Source organism: Mesoplodon mirus, assembly GCF_964341445.2.
Source record: "Mesoplodon mirus genome assembly, chromosome: 3".
Taxonomy (NCBI): Eukaryota; Metazoa; Chordata; class Mammalia; order Artiodactyla; family Ziphiidae; genus Mesoplodon; species Mesoplodon mirus.
The window spans coordinates 61,920,477-61,935,739 of NC_138978.1; the positions used below are offsets into that span (position 1 = coordinate 61,920,477).

Below are 15,263 nucleotides of genomic sequence, written 5' to 3' on the forward strand. Positions count from 1 at the left end.
TATGTCCACTGCACAGAGTCAGGCAGCATAATGAGGGCAGGATGCAGCAAAGGGCACTGCCCTGAGCCTGAGTCAGAAAAACAAGAGAGAGGTTTTATTTTCACTCTTCCAGACCACTGCTGTGGATGAACATACTTCTGCAGGCCTTGGACTCAGAGGCAGAAGGCAATGAGTAGTAGTCCTCAAGTGAGGCTGTGAGTGGCTCCCTTCAGGTCCCACATGTTTACAGGCACTTAGAGCACATGCTACGAAATATACCACCCTGGTTTCGGGACTTGGACTCTACTGGATGGTTCAGTAGAGTCTTTCATTGCAGCTACCAAAACAAGGCTGGGCATGGAGAATCTTCTAAGGATTGTCCATCTTTTTCCTGTATCTTCAAGAAAGAGATGAACAGCTTATACAAACAAACAAACACACAAACAAATCCAACTATGTTCAATATAATCCACTTAATGCCACAATTCAACGAGAAGATAGCGCCTAAGAAAATCGGTACAACCTTCCTGTACTTAAACCTACCACTTGCACTTGCTTCCTGGGTAAAGCCACCTTTGCTGCCTCTATTCTAACATTAGTTTGCACCCCCTCCAGATATTCTCAGGGAGCTTCCCATTTTACATACATTCTGAATGACACAACCTGCTGACCCTCCCCCTTAGGGAAATATACAAATATATACCCACTGCACCAGGAAAAAACAAACAGAACAAACAAACAAAAAACCAACAACCACCGCCCAGAGCCAAGAAAAAAAAAAAATCTGTCATTCCCCATACCACTGGGAGGATTTTAAAGGCAGCCCAGGGCATTCAGCAATGTTCTAACTGTGGAGCTAGTCATTTCCATGCCCAGCCTTCTCCTTGGACCCTCATGCTTCTCATTTGTTCACGTATCTGCATGGACATCTTGATTATAAGGTCTTCTGGATGCACAGGCCGTACTTTAAACTTCCATGTATTTGTTTTCCTTCCCACAAGAATGAGTTCTTAACATACCCCAGGCTTCCAATAAATTAAAAGAAAAATCTGTACATGTTTTTAGACAGATGTTCATGTTTCTATCTAATTATTTATACCTAAGATGTTCACAGTGGCCTAGCAAAAGAGTAACAGAACAGCTAATTCAGAAATTCAGTTCCTATTTATCTTCTATTGGCAAAGCTGGCTTTTGTTCCTATGAATATGTCTCCCTTAATTCTAGGAACAGCTGTGGATACTGATGATGTAAGACAGTCTTTCTTAACCTTTTAAAACTCACACTCATTTCTGATAACCATAAAGCCTTCCCCTTCCCTTCCCCAACCAGAATTTGATGTGCCCTTCCTCAGTTGTTTTGGGAAACTGTGACATGCATTCTCACCCCCTTTCCTCTTCCCTAAATCAACATCTCCATTCCCAGTCTTTTCTCGGACTTAACATCTCCCCAGTGATGCCTTATTAGGCACCTGAAACTTGTAACAATGGCCACAGCCAAATTAATAATCTCCTCACACGGCTCCTCCCCTGGGGCTCTTAGTGCTAAAAGTGGGACACCACCATTCATGCCCCTTGTTCAAGGCAAAATCCTCAGTCATCTTTGGCTCCATTTTTACCTACTCTACATCCAGTCAATGTGTCAGCACATCCTGTCAGCCCCACCTCCAAAACATCTCCCCAATTCTATCACATCTCCGCATTCCTCCCCTCCCCGCTTCCTTGTCCAAACTGGCAGCATCTGTCACCTGGAGGACATCAACAGCCTCCACGCTGATCTCTGGGCTTCCCTCTTGCTCCCCGCCAGCAGGGGGCACTCGTGCCCTCAGATGACTTCATTCTTCGCTCAAAACCCTCCAATGGCTTCCCAGCAGGCTTAGCGCGCCCACCCTTCGCCTACCAGGCTCCACAGGGACCTCCCAGTCTCCTCAGATACGCCATGACACTGATCCTTCCCGCTGCTGGACTTCTTCTCACAGACACCTCAGGCCCGCACACTCTACAGCCTCACTTCCTCTGGGTCTCTGACAAGTGTCATCTGCTCAGAGAGGCCCTGCTCTCTCTTCCCTTACTCCGCTTTCTTCATAGTACTTAACACGCTCTTTTCTATTCTACTGAATTATTAGCCCTGTCCTCCACTGGAATGTAAACCCCGCGAGAAAAGGACGTTGTTTGTTCCCTGCTGTACCCCCAGTGCCTGAGGCGACGCCTGACACAGACGAGGCATTCAATAATCTTTTTTTTGTTACTGAATAAATGCATATTGTCAACTAACCAGAAGTATTTTGTTGAACTTGATTTTCAGATGTTTGTGTTATGAAAATAAATCTTTTCCCAAATGAATCATAAGACATCAGTTTTCAATGACCCCCCTGCACACACACACACTTTAGATTTTGATATGTCTGCCCTCTCTGAAACACCCCACCAGGGTGTGGGCTAGGGTGCCCAATCCCCTTGAGGGTCAATGGTGTGGTCCCCCAGTTCAATGTACACAAACTCGTGGCTGCACCCTGAGTTTTTACTAAGCATCTGACATGTTTTACAGTCTCTTGCCTCTTACTAAAGGCTTAAAGCTTTATTGCCTTCAAAAAATGCTCAGAGAATTCAACTCATAAAGAAACTGTCTGCCTTATTTATGGCAGTGGCAGTGTCTCTTTCAGTTAATTCTGAATACGGCTGGCTCAGATTTTAGTGCCAAGTGGTTGGCTAAACTACTTTTTTTGTATGCTTCCAGTCAGTTTGGGCCCAGTGGCCACAGGAAATACTGTGGAATATTAAGAAAACTCTTTGGAAGAGACAGAGGGGAGGAGGCACAGAGCCTTCTTGCCAGGCATCTCCTATACATCTGGGTTTTCTGGTTGCTTCTTCAATATGGGTGCTTTTCAGAAGAACAGTGTTTCCTTCAGGAATGAGCCCCATTTATGATGAGGCACCAAGTACTCAGTGTTAGCTCTGAGGGGACGGCCATTCTCCCAGCCCTCTGGCATTTTCCCAGCGTGGCCTTGAATGCAACCTCACAGAGACCAGTATCTCTCTCTGAATTCCACCTTTCTCTCCTTTACTTGGCCTCTTAGCAAACCTCAGCTTCAGAGTCTAGTCAATTGGCATTTATCTACTGTGTCTTTTCTCCTTTTCTTAAAGCATCATCTGTCTGGAGCTTTTGTATTGGAGACTTTGAAATTCTTGTATAAAAACAGGATATTATTAATCTCCAGTCATTTGAGAAATAGCACAGTTCAAGGATATGGTCAAATTCTAAGAGTAGAGATAACATAAATAGAAAGCATTGATCAGTATCAGTTCTGCCCCTTTACCTCCTCAATAAATGAAATGCAATAAATCAAATGCAAGTCTTGGTGAACTTTTATTGACATGTGTGAGTACTTCTTTAAATCTTAAGAGTTTTGATGTTTGCGACATGAAATCCTATTAATTTATGAATATTTGTTTAGGAATGTAAGTGGTTGGGTGGCTTCTCCAAAAGAGGAAAATGGCAGATATTGATTATTAAGCATTTTGTCATCCAAGTCAAGAGCTCCCACAAAAACACTTTGATATATATATTTTTTAAACTACAAATTTGGATTCCTAGAATGTGTGTGTGTGTGCAATTTGACTCTGGACTTAATCCCACTATAGTCTTTACATCCTTCTCAGGCTAGGCAAGTGGTTTCCTTTCTTCCTCTGCTCTCTGAGCACTGAACCTGGGCAGAGCCAATGTAAACCACACACTAGTGTACAACCCTCAAATTCCTACACTCTCCTGCAAAGCTTCACTGACAACCCTCCTTTCAGAATATCTGCCCCCACCCCCCACCGCCCCAATACTGTTTTATATTTTCTTCTCTTCACTTAGCTTGGTCGGGAAGTATTTTGTTAACAGTCTTTTTGGCCAGTCTCAGCACCGGGCTTCTGGCAAAAGTCAGGGTTGCAGCATTTCAGAGGCCTAGCACTAACTCCAGAAAATATTTTCCTATTTCAACTCTTTTACTCCTCTTTGCGTCTGCCGCTCAAAAAGGAAGAAGAGAAAAAAACAAAACAAAAACCCTCACACACACAACCAAGAGACAAAAACATTTCTACCCAGCTTAAAACCAGCAGAATCATTACACCCCAGTTGGGGGCTTGCAAATCCTGAATCTCCTGGTGCAGATAACACAGTTTTACAAGCAAATCATCTCCATTAAACTTGAACTTTTGCTTTTTTTTTTTTTTTTAACCAGTTCACTTATGTGAAAATGAACGTACCCCTCAACATTTCCCTGCTAACAGAACCCCAGTTTGTTTGGGTGGAGATGCTGTGAGCTCAGGAAAGGTGGGAGCCTTGGCCTAAGGGAGGCTGTGTGCTCTGTCCATCCAGTAAGGCCCGAGGGGACATGTTGTGAGTCTGCTGGGAAAGGATTTTGCCTCCTCACGAAAGACATGAGACATATGCCAGGTGCCTCCTTGGTTCTCAACTTTGAAACTGGTAGTAAAGCACAGAACTGTGATCACCATCAGTGACCATGAGAAAGCAAGTCTGAATTTCAAAAACAACACAGCAAAGAAGGCAGATCCAATGAATGAAAAGAGCACAGCTCTTTAGTGGCAAATGGCAGAAGTAACTACCTCGTCTACACTTTTTGAATATGTGGAAAATAACCCCCTACTTGTTAGGGCCACAATTAGTCATGTTTTCTTTTCTGTTACTTATAGCCTTGATATACATGAGATGAAAAAAGAGAGGTTTACGGCTTCTAAATTTGGTCCCCACTAACTTAGAAGTGAGAAAATTTGCTTGGCAAACCTCAAGCCAATAGGGCAAATATGACTTGTTATGAATGTACCTATATTATTTAGCACAGAGGCTCTCAGTTTTTATCAATCCAGAGTAATTGCTCCATCCATCCATCCTTTCTTTTTTTTCTGCCAACAACCAACTGCTGAGCCTCTATCCAGTGCTGGGCGCTGCACTAGGCACTGGACATATAAACAATGTCAAAAGACAGAAAATACTATACCCATTTTAGAGATAAGGACATTTGAGTTTCAGCAGCTTTAAATGTTTTCCCCAAAACCACAAGTCTACAAGTGGCAGAGTTCAGAGTCAAATCTGAGACTGTCTGAATTCACAGGCCTTGTGCTTTTCACTCTACCATGCAGCTTTGAACCTAGCTATCACTTTGTTAGCCCAATTTAGAAATACAACGTTGTATTGCTTTTTAATCTTCTACAATTTTGACTGTCTCTCACCCCACCATCTGCAGTTAATCTAACGTAGTTACACTGTATACTGTATCTAGACCCACCCAGACCAAATATCCACTTTTTGCCTTGAAGTCTGACACTGTGATTACAGGATGGCAATGTCACCATGATGACGTCTGCTTCCACAGCACTCATCTGGCATCTGTTGGCCACTGTATGCACCATCAGTTGGAGACCTTTTCTACCTTGCTCACCAGTGCCTGGTACTCCATTGCACATGATAGGTCCTCCCTACATATCTCCTAATTATAGAAAGAAAAATAAGCCATGCTGTCTCAGGAACTCCTGAGTGCCAGTTCTTAGGACTCTTAGTTTAATGAGCTGATATCACTTCCAAGACCTTGCCAGAGAGTGCCATTCCAGAAGGTACATAATAAGTCGTTGACTAAGCAATCTGCACACTGTTTATAGCAAGTATGTTCCTCACTGTGGAATGCTGGCAACAACCCAAATGTCTCGTATTTGGATACAAAGGTAAACCAACGGCTACTTATCAGTAGAGGAGATCATTTTACTGCCATCCCAAGGAGAAAGAGGTGGAGTGTAAGGACACAAGAAAAGGGCAACATCAACCAAGGTTACATGCAAAAGTAAACCAACAAAGAAGAAGAACATACTGACCCAACTATGCAAAAATACGCACGTTGGGAAAACTGACACTAGAATGTGAGGACTTAAGTGTCCAATGAAGATTCAGAATTTAATAAAACCACTCACAATTGGCTCTTCTATTTTATCTCCACAGCCCTTCTTAAGATCCATATTACAGAATTCTTACAAAATGCATGTTCACAATTTAACATGTGACCAATTTTGAAAAACATGCCTTCTGGGTTCCTATCATGAAAATGAATGCCCTAGTGATAAAAGACACCCATTTATTTGCCAGCTTAAACATATACATTGTTCTCGGTGCCTGAAGGCCACATGATAATGTTCTGTGTGTGTGTATGTGTGTGAAAAGCATAATACAGGACTCTTTCCAAACTGTACGTTCAGATAACCCAGCCTTTGCTTTGCAGGGACAGCCCTTCTTTGCTGAGACTGGCACACTCAGGATGCTTTTTGCTTGAGGCCTGGATTGCCATACCTTTCCTCTGGCTAACTCTGGCTTGTTCAAGAATTTCTGAACTTGGGTACACTTCCCTCAATAACAGTAATAACAATGGGTACCATTTATTGAACATTTTAGTATGTACTAGGCACACTCATAAGCACTTTCCTGTGAGCCCCATTTGAATTCAATCTTGGTTTCTACTATAACCCCCAGCACAGAGTATATGACATATAGCAGATACTCAATAAATGCCTGTTTACCAGTTGAGTTACACTTTAGTTCATTTAACTCTTAGGTCCACACTAAGAAGGAGGTATTATAATTATCAACTTTTTATAGATGGGATGCAGAGAAGTCAACTGCTTAGTAGCTAACATTTTGCTAAGGTGAATAAAATGAAATAGTTAGCATCCTGCCTCAGCTCACCCCAACTCAAAAGCCAGCTCATTCTAACTTGGAATATCACACTTTTGTGAGTTAAAAACTAACTGGCAAAACACAAAAAGTCATGCTCACCAGAATCACCTCTAAGATTCTTTTTCTACTCATCTCCAACTTGTCCTTCCATTCAAATACAGGCCCTTGAAAGGCAGGGACCCCCTACCCTTTCAACCTCCCTGGAAGGATGAAATGCTCTCCTAAGATGTCACCACATACAAGAGGAGCATGTAGATAGAGGAAGGTAGTCCTCCCACTCGCTGAGCACTTAAATTCATAAGCACAGTTGAGTCAGGCAGCGCAAATGCATAAATTAAATTGACTGTGAAAAACAACAACAACAACTCAAGTATGTGTAAAACAAAAATAAAACGTTAACATTTCACGCCTGAAATCTCAAGAAGCCCAACCAGGAGTGTATGGCTTCGGGAAAAGGACCCCTTGCTGTCGTCGTTCTGCCTTTTGGAAAATCCCCAATTGATTGTATTCAAATGACTCCCCATTAAACTTTTCATACTTTTCCTGAAGAAGTTCTTACCTAGAAAATGGGGTGGGAGGTGGAAAAGAGAAGGATCAGTCCTGTTCCAGTCAACATGGGTGCTGTCTCTGGGATGTTCCTAACGTGGCCACAAGGCTTTTAACAAGAAAACCAGTCCCTCAGAACCAAGACCTCTCCCGGGTGACCGGACAGGCCAGGCTCTTCAAGTTCTATTGAAAGCAGGGATGAGGTGACCAGCACGTCCACAGACACTATACGGATACCGCAATGGCACCGAAACCAGGGTCCCTGGCTCAAATGCTCTCTCCTCAGACCCTTCCCCAGTCACCAGGCCAGTCTAACTTTCCCCCACTTCCATTTTTAATCCTCTGTTCAAGAACCTACAGGAGGTCCCTTTCACCTTCTGCCTCGGTCTGCCCTCCTCTGGTGCTTTCCAGTGCTCTCTTCATGAGGTCACTTGAGCTAACCAGCTTGAACTAACCAACCAATCCCTTCCTTACTCTACTTTGGGGACCTCCCCTGCCAGCCTCTTCCTCTCTTCACACATGCCTCTCGGTCATGCTGGTGCCCCAGCCTGGAATGCCCTCTGTCCACTCAAGTCCCGTCAGGCCCTGCTGATGCCGTTTCCTCTAAGGCGTCTCCCCTACCCCACCACTCCGACTGACTTCCAATCACCTGCGTATACGTTAAGCTCTGTTGCGGAAAGGAACAGACTCTCTCCAGTGACCTCACATATTAGAGGTTTACTGTAAAGATATACAAAACAATGAGGACCATGGTGACAGGCCTCCCTGAGACCAAAAAAGAAAAGCAGTTCAAGAACTGAGAGGAGCCAGGGCAGCTTTGGGGACTGAATTCCCTGGTCTCCCATTAACGGCAGCAACTATGGGATCCCCCAGACAGGACTCAGCCTTTTTTTTCCTCTGCTCCTGCCATGCATCTTAGGTCTCCCCTCTGCTTCTGCTTCCTCACAGTTTCTGCTGACTCAGAGCTTGTGATGTGGCTTCTGTGACTGTCTTCCCAGCCACAGATTAGGGTACCAACTGCCAACTCTCCCAGTCCTATGTGTCTTTCATTCACAAATTCTTATAAAGAACCCGATTGGGCACATGGTGCCTTTAAACTGGGCTGAGATGTTCACAGGAGACCAGAATGCTTGTTAGACTGGCTGCCGTATGATCAGGGCCTCTTCTTGACCCAATCATCTGAGGCTAATAAGGAAGAAGGGTTGGGGGAGAAGAAGTCATACTAGTTAGAAACATGGCCACCCATTTTTAACTAATAGTCTGGGCTGCTTCCCTCAGCTGAAACTGGACTTTTTAGAAGGAGCTGTAGGCATGGCAGACACATTTATTAGTCTCTTGGGTGAACTGCTTTTCTTCACATCTCTAATGTACTTATATTAACATGCATTCCAGGCATGGTATGGATGACAGAGCACCGTATACTAGTCTATAATCATTTCAGGCCTATTTGAAGTGATTTTGTACATAGTTAGATGGTGCCAGAAAACCCAGAACCACAGTGATATTCGTGGATAAATTTCACTGTAGGAGGGATTTAAGTTTTCACTGATGTATGCCAGCGACTAGAACTGTTCTAATTCAGCAGCTCTCAAAACTGTTTGGTTGGGCTTCCCTGGTGGCGCAGTGGTTGAGAGTCTGCCTGCTAATGCAGGGGACACGGGTTCGAGCCCTGGTCTGGGAGGATCCCACATGCCACGGAGCAGCTAGGCCCGTGAGCCACAGCTACTGAGCCTGCGCGTCTGGAGCCTGTGCTCCGCAACGAGAGGCTGCGATAGTGAAAGGCCCACGCACCGCGATGAAGAGTGGCCCCCGCTTGCCACAACTAGAGAAAGCCCTCGCACAGAAACGAAGACCCAACACAGCAAAAATAAATAAATAAATTACTAAAAACTCCTACCCCCAACATCTTAAAAAAAAAAAATTAAAAAAAAACAAAAACAAAAAACTGTTTGGTTTCAGGATCCCTTTAGTCTTCAAAATTGAGGATCACAAAGGGCTTTTGCATGAGCCACAACTACTAAGCCCGTGTGCCACAACTACTGAGCCTGTGCACCACAACTACTGAAGCCCACGTTCCTAGAGCCCATGTTCCGCAACAAGAGAAGCCACCACAATGAGAAGCCCGCGCACCACAATGAAGAGTAGCCTCTGCTCACCACAACTAGAGAAATGCCGCACGCAGCAACGAAGACCCAATGCAGCCAAAAATAAATAAAAATTAAAAAAAAAAACCCAAAGGGCTTTTGTTTATTTGTCTTACACTATCGATACACACACACACACACACACACACACACACATATACATACACTATTGGAAATTAAAACAGAAATTTTGAAAATATTTATTAATGGACTAAAAATATAACAATGATAAATCCATTAGATCCTAACAAAAACAGTATTTTATGAAAAACAACTATGTTTTCCAAAATAAAAGAAGATATAGTGAGAAGTGTAGAGCTGTTTTACCTTTTTGTAAATCTCTTTAATGTCATGTCTGTGCAAATCTCTCTAATAGAAGACAGCTGGATTCTCATTTCTCCCTTTAAGCCCAATCTATTGTGATATGTTGTATTGGTTGTAGTATATGAAGAAAGCCTGGCCTCACATGGATATAGATGGAGAGCCTTTTCAGGTGATGGTGGATGCTTTTGACTACACCAAGACTTACACAAGTGATGATTTCTTAAAGGCTAGCTGAAACCCTTTCAATGAACTTCTCATGTTCTGCTGTATTAAAATTGCTTAGTCCATCTTGCATTTGAATAGACCTTTATACAGGGCTTGTAACATCACACACTGGTCTTTGAAAAACATCAGTTCACTGAGTTATGCAGGCTTTCATATCTTGACACATTTCATCACACAATGCCAAGAAAAAATACTCGTTAACATTACCACAGATCTCATTAGGGAAGTCGTTAAGTATACTTTCTTAAAAGTATGTTTGAAAAGTTGTCAAGCTCATGGGGGCAGACACAAGTTTTCCAAAAATCCTAATTTTTTCTTGAAAGCTAGAATTTTATCACTGGCAACAAATACTGCCAGTCATTTTTCTTGAAGTGACAAGCTGACTTTGTTCTTTTTTTGAGAAAACATCTGCCAAATATTCAAGTCTAGATAGCCATAGTTTGTCAGACATTCTTTCAAACAAGCGGCTAGTTCAGCTTGTAACTCAAATAATTGCACAAGTGTTTTTTCTTGAGACAATCATCACACTTTAGTTTTAGCAGAAGAGCTTTATTTTCTCTTCTGTGTCACACAGAATCTTAAAAAGATATGCATTCAAGTGTTGAGACTTAATAAACATAATAATTTGTATTGCTTCGAGGACGTTCTTCAGTGAAAATGGCATTTTGTTTTGTTTCTTTATTGTGGGTGTGTAGTGGTGAAGAATATGGGTTCTAATACAGTTTGGTGCCACTGTCTTGATTAATAATTAGGCACAAGGAGTCTTAGCCTCCACTGCTTTTGCAGCATTATTTCAAAAGTCAATACAATAAAAAAAAGTCAAATATCATCTTAATACTACAAAAAGAAATCTGACCTTGTGGACTCCCTGAAAGATTCTTGAGCCCCTCAGGGTCTATGGACCACACCTTGGAAAACACCGTTCTAAAAATTGTTTGATAAATATTCTTGAATCCATCAATGAATGAATAAAACTTCATATTAAGCAGGGAGGTTCTAGAAAGATTTACTGGATAAGATACCTTTTCAGTTGGGCAATCAAGACCACATAGGAGGTTTAAAGGTTGGGAGGAGTACAAGCAAAGATACAGAGCTAGAAATGTGCAGGGAACCTTCCTGGAACAGAAGCAGAAGAAAATACAACTTCAGATGACCAGCACCTTCCATGTAGCAAAGCATGTTCATGCCTGTCATGTCTGTCAACTCCCACAACAGCCCAGTGAGATTAAGTGTCATCATCGTCCTTGTTCAGATGAGGAAACTGAGGTCAGTCTGGAAGCTCTTTGAAGTCAGAAACCATGTATGTTTTCTTCACTAATAATACTCAAAACCCACACAGTGACCAGCACATCAAAGGCACACAATACATATTCACTGAATAAGTAAACAAATGAGGCTCAGGGAAATGAACTGTCTGCTCAGGATCACAAATCTAGAAAGTGGTGGCTCCAGGACTGAACCCAGGTCTTCTGGCACCAAACTCCACGTTGTTCCCGCCATACCCTGATGCCTTTAAAGTGATAAAAACCAGGGCCATGCTGCTGTGGGGCTCTTGGATGTCAGTACTAGTGGTCTGAGGGATTTTTAGTAAAGGATTTACATGATCACATTTGTGCTGTAGAGGATCAAACCCAGAGGGCTCTGGGAAGGCTTGGAGTGGAGAGGGACAGGAGGAGAGACACATTAGGATTCTTTCAGTGGTCTACGTGAAAAGCATGACCTAATTCTGACACTTAACTGTGTGAATTTGGAAAGTTACTCTTCCTGTTTGATCCTTACCTTCCTTATCTGCAGAATGGAATAATATTGGGTTGGCCAAAAAGTTCGTTCGGGTTTTTCCATCACGTGTTCCAAATGAATTTTTTGGCCAACCCAATAATAATATATAATTTCATAGAGTGATCGTGAGTGTTAAATGAAAAAGAGGCACACAAAGCAACACCACAGTTCTTGGCTCCATATTAGCTCCAAAAAAATAGAAGGAAGGGTGAGAGGGAGGGAGGGAGGGTGGGTTCAGGAAAAGAAGGAAGAAGGGGAAAAAGGCAGAGGGGAGGAAAGGAAGGGGAAGAAAAAACAGGGAGGAGAGGGACTGAGTGGGACTGAGCATCTGAGAGGATAGCAACTGAGCATTCATTTGTTGAATGCCCAAGTGAACGTGGGCAGTGCCAGAGGGAGAGAGAATCTATTAAGCCCTGCTTGTGGTTTCTTAAGACAATAATAAGAGAGAATAAGAAAGAAGATCATTCTAAGGTTTCAAGCCTGGGGGACCGTAAGAATGAGCTGATAGGCAGGTACCCACAGGGCATCCAAATGGAGGTGCCAAGGAGGCTGGCTCTGTGGACGCCGAAGGGTCAGACTTCCAACAAAGATCCAGACAGTCAGGGAAGGGCACAGAGTAAAGGATCGATTAATGTCTATGGGACATGCGGCACGGTAAATGAGGGCAAATGGGAAAAAAGGAGAAAACCGGGTCAGAGACACAAAAAGCAAGCACCTGCTTGAAACCACGCATTGGCTCCCAACCCTTGTCTGCAAGGCACATTTAGGCTCTCCTGTCTCCATCCCACCACTCCCGCTCCGCCAAACCTGACATTTGACACGTTCACAACACCAGACTTCTCATACACTGTCCTCACTGTCTGAAAGGCATTCACTGCTCTACCCCAGAAGCATAGTTTCTCAAAGAGCGGTACTTGTGATTTTTAAGGTCATATGTTAATATGACGGCAAAACAAAACCATGACGGAGAGCAGTGTTCACAGGGGTACTTTTGAAGCTCTGGTTCCCTCATCACCCCCTGGGTTAGTCCTGCCTCTCTCCGCCCTGCTGCTGTGTCCTCTGAGCCCCACCACACACTTGCCACTCCTGGCTCGTTTCCTAGGTTTGCTGGACCTTGTTCCTTCTGCCCACCACTCTTCTCCTGCTGTAGTAGAAAGAGGTGTGTCTCTTCCCCGAGATGGGACCCTGTCCTGGAAGTCTCAGATGCTTAGTCCCACTCAGTTGGCTGAGTGGGCCAGGAAAACAGATAGAGAAGGTCCCATTAGAGGAGCCGCAGGCAGAGGACGGGATACCACAGGCCAGAGGTATGGGGAGAGACCAAGGATGGCAGATCCAGAGGAAGCTAGTGGGTTTCACAAGTAGAAGACTATTAGGCATCTAAAGCATGCACTCTCATCAGAAGGGGTATTGCTCACTCCCCCTCCCCAGTGTGGGTGCAAACTGGCTCTGGGGGGGGGAGTAAAAAATTCTTAATATGACAATGGTTTGTGGCCCTCTAAAGCTCAACCCTACATAATAAAATGTGTGTTCCTTAACATTTAATTTAATTACACCAATGAACTTAAACTTATTTTACTCTTTCTCCTTATGGGGTGATAATGAAAAAAAGGTTGGGAAGCACTGATCTAGAAGGTGATTCAGTGAAAGGGGTGAGAGGAGGGCACCCTGTAAGGACTGAAGGCAGAAGGAAAGGGTGGAGGAAACTGCAGTGATCATGCCCTTTTGCTCCTTCCCTTCGTGGGTAAGCCTCTTGATCTATAACCACAGAGTACTTAAACACGTCAGGCCCTGAAGGAAGTACTGTACCTGTAGTGTTTTACTTTTATCTTCACAACAGCCTTCTGAAGTTATGTTCCCTTTTTAAAGATGCTTAGAGAATGTAGGTAGCTTATCCAAGGACCTATGAGTGGTCAGTAGTAAATGATGCAAGTTTAGTCCTTAGCCCAGGTTGGACACATTGTAACTATGAGCAGAGCTGGCAGGACTGGACACATCTGTGTGGAGAGGGGAAGAAGTGTCTGCTACATGGTGAGTGTACCAAAAAAATGTTATTTGAATGAGACAGCAGAGAAGCGAAAACGCAATTGGGAGAGGAGACAACTGACGGGGAAGGAATCCAGGCAACTGGACGTGACAGCCTCCAGCAGCAGAGCAGGGAAGGAGGAAGGAAGCGCAGAAAGCGGGTTCAGGGCTGGGGGAGGTGATGGGGCAGGGCCTGGGAGACAGAAGGAGTGGACAAATCCGGTCCTCACTGGGGCCAGCAGCTGAGGGCAGACTGCACGGGTCCCTGGCGGAATCAATCCACACCACTGCATTACCCTCTGCAGCAATCTTCTCAAATGAGAATCTATTCATATTATGTCTTCCTCCTCTTTCCCCAAGGCCCAGATTTAGAAAAGGTAACCGGACGCCTTGCTTTAGTGAAATAATTCCCAGTCTTTTCTAGACGACTTCTTGCCATCAGAAACAAGAAACAAAACAACTTCCCAGGCCCTCAGTAATAGTAGCTGTCGTTCCAGGGTCCACTGAGTGAGAAAATGCTCACTCCATATTAACTGTGTCCAGCTGAGACACTTAATATGACTTCACAGTGCCTTTATCACCAAAATGCATGTGTACAACAGACATCCAATATGTGAGACATTCAGTCTGCAGGCCATGCAGACTGGATCTGCAAACCTCATCCCCATCTTGGACCATGGGTTGGGAACAAGTGGTCTACAAGAAAGGCACGTGACATCCTAGATGGCGAAGGGGTCTGGCATTATCCAGACCTCCATTCAAATTCCAGCTCTCTGATGCCCAGCAATTTAATGATGGGTAAGTTATTGAAACTTCAGTTTGCAATGCCTCGGTTTTCACCTTTGTAAAATGGGGCTAGTCATATAAGGTTTTTAGCTTCGAATGGGACTGAATTTATCACATGTAACACAGTACCTGACACAGAAGAGGTAGTTATTATGATTACGTCAGTTCTCTACAATCAATCAGTGGTTCAGTTTTCAAAGTGTGGTCCCCGGACCAGCAGCATCAGCGTCGACTGGCAATTGGTTAGAAATGCAATTTTCAATGCAGTCGCACTGACTCACAGTACTATGTGTTTTAACAAGTCCTCCAGGTGACTCTGGTGCTAAAATTTGAGAACCACTGCTCTACAGTACTGGTTTTCAACTTAAAAAAAAATAAGCCGAGGAATCCCTTCTACAAAAGGTTCTTCAGAAGGTTGATTTGTGAAATATGAATATTTTTAAATTTTTATTTATTTTTATGTATTAATTTTGTATTAATTTTTGACTGCATTGGGTCTTCGTTGCTGCGTGTGGGTTTTCTTTAGTTGTGGCGAGCGGGGGCTACTCTTCATTGCGGCGTGTGGGTTTCTCATTGTGGTGGCTTCTCTTGTTGTGGAGCATGGGCTCTAGGCATGCGGGCTTCAGTAGCTGTGGCACGCAGGCTCCGTAGTTGTGGCTCACGGGCTCTAGAGCGCAGGCTCAGTAGTTGTGGCACACAGGCTTAGTTGCTCCATGGCATGTGGGATCTTCCCAGACC

The 15,263-nt window shown here is 43.8% G+C and overlaps 1 protein-coding gene across 8 annotated transcripts in view; it reads right to left on the reverse strand.

The window, feature by feature from the left end:
• GNG12 (G protein subunit gamma 12) overlaps positions 1 to 15,263 on the reverse strand; it is a 126,425-nt gene that overhangs the window by 87,564 nt on the left and 23,598 nt on the right. The window contains exon 1 of one of the 8 annotated variants that reach the window (XM_082611955.1): positions 136 to 153. The exons of the other annotated variants lie outside the window; for them this stretch is intronic. The gene's annotated coding sequence lies outside the window, so the exon portion shown is untranslated. Of the gene's footprint in view, positions 1 to 135; positions 154 to 15,263 lie in introns of those variants that run through there. 8 annotated transcript variants of the gene reach the window in all.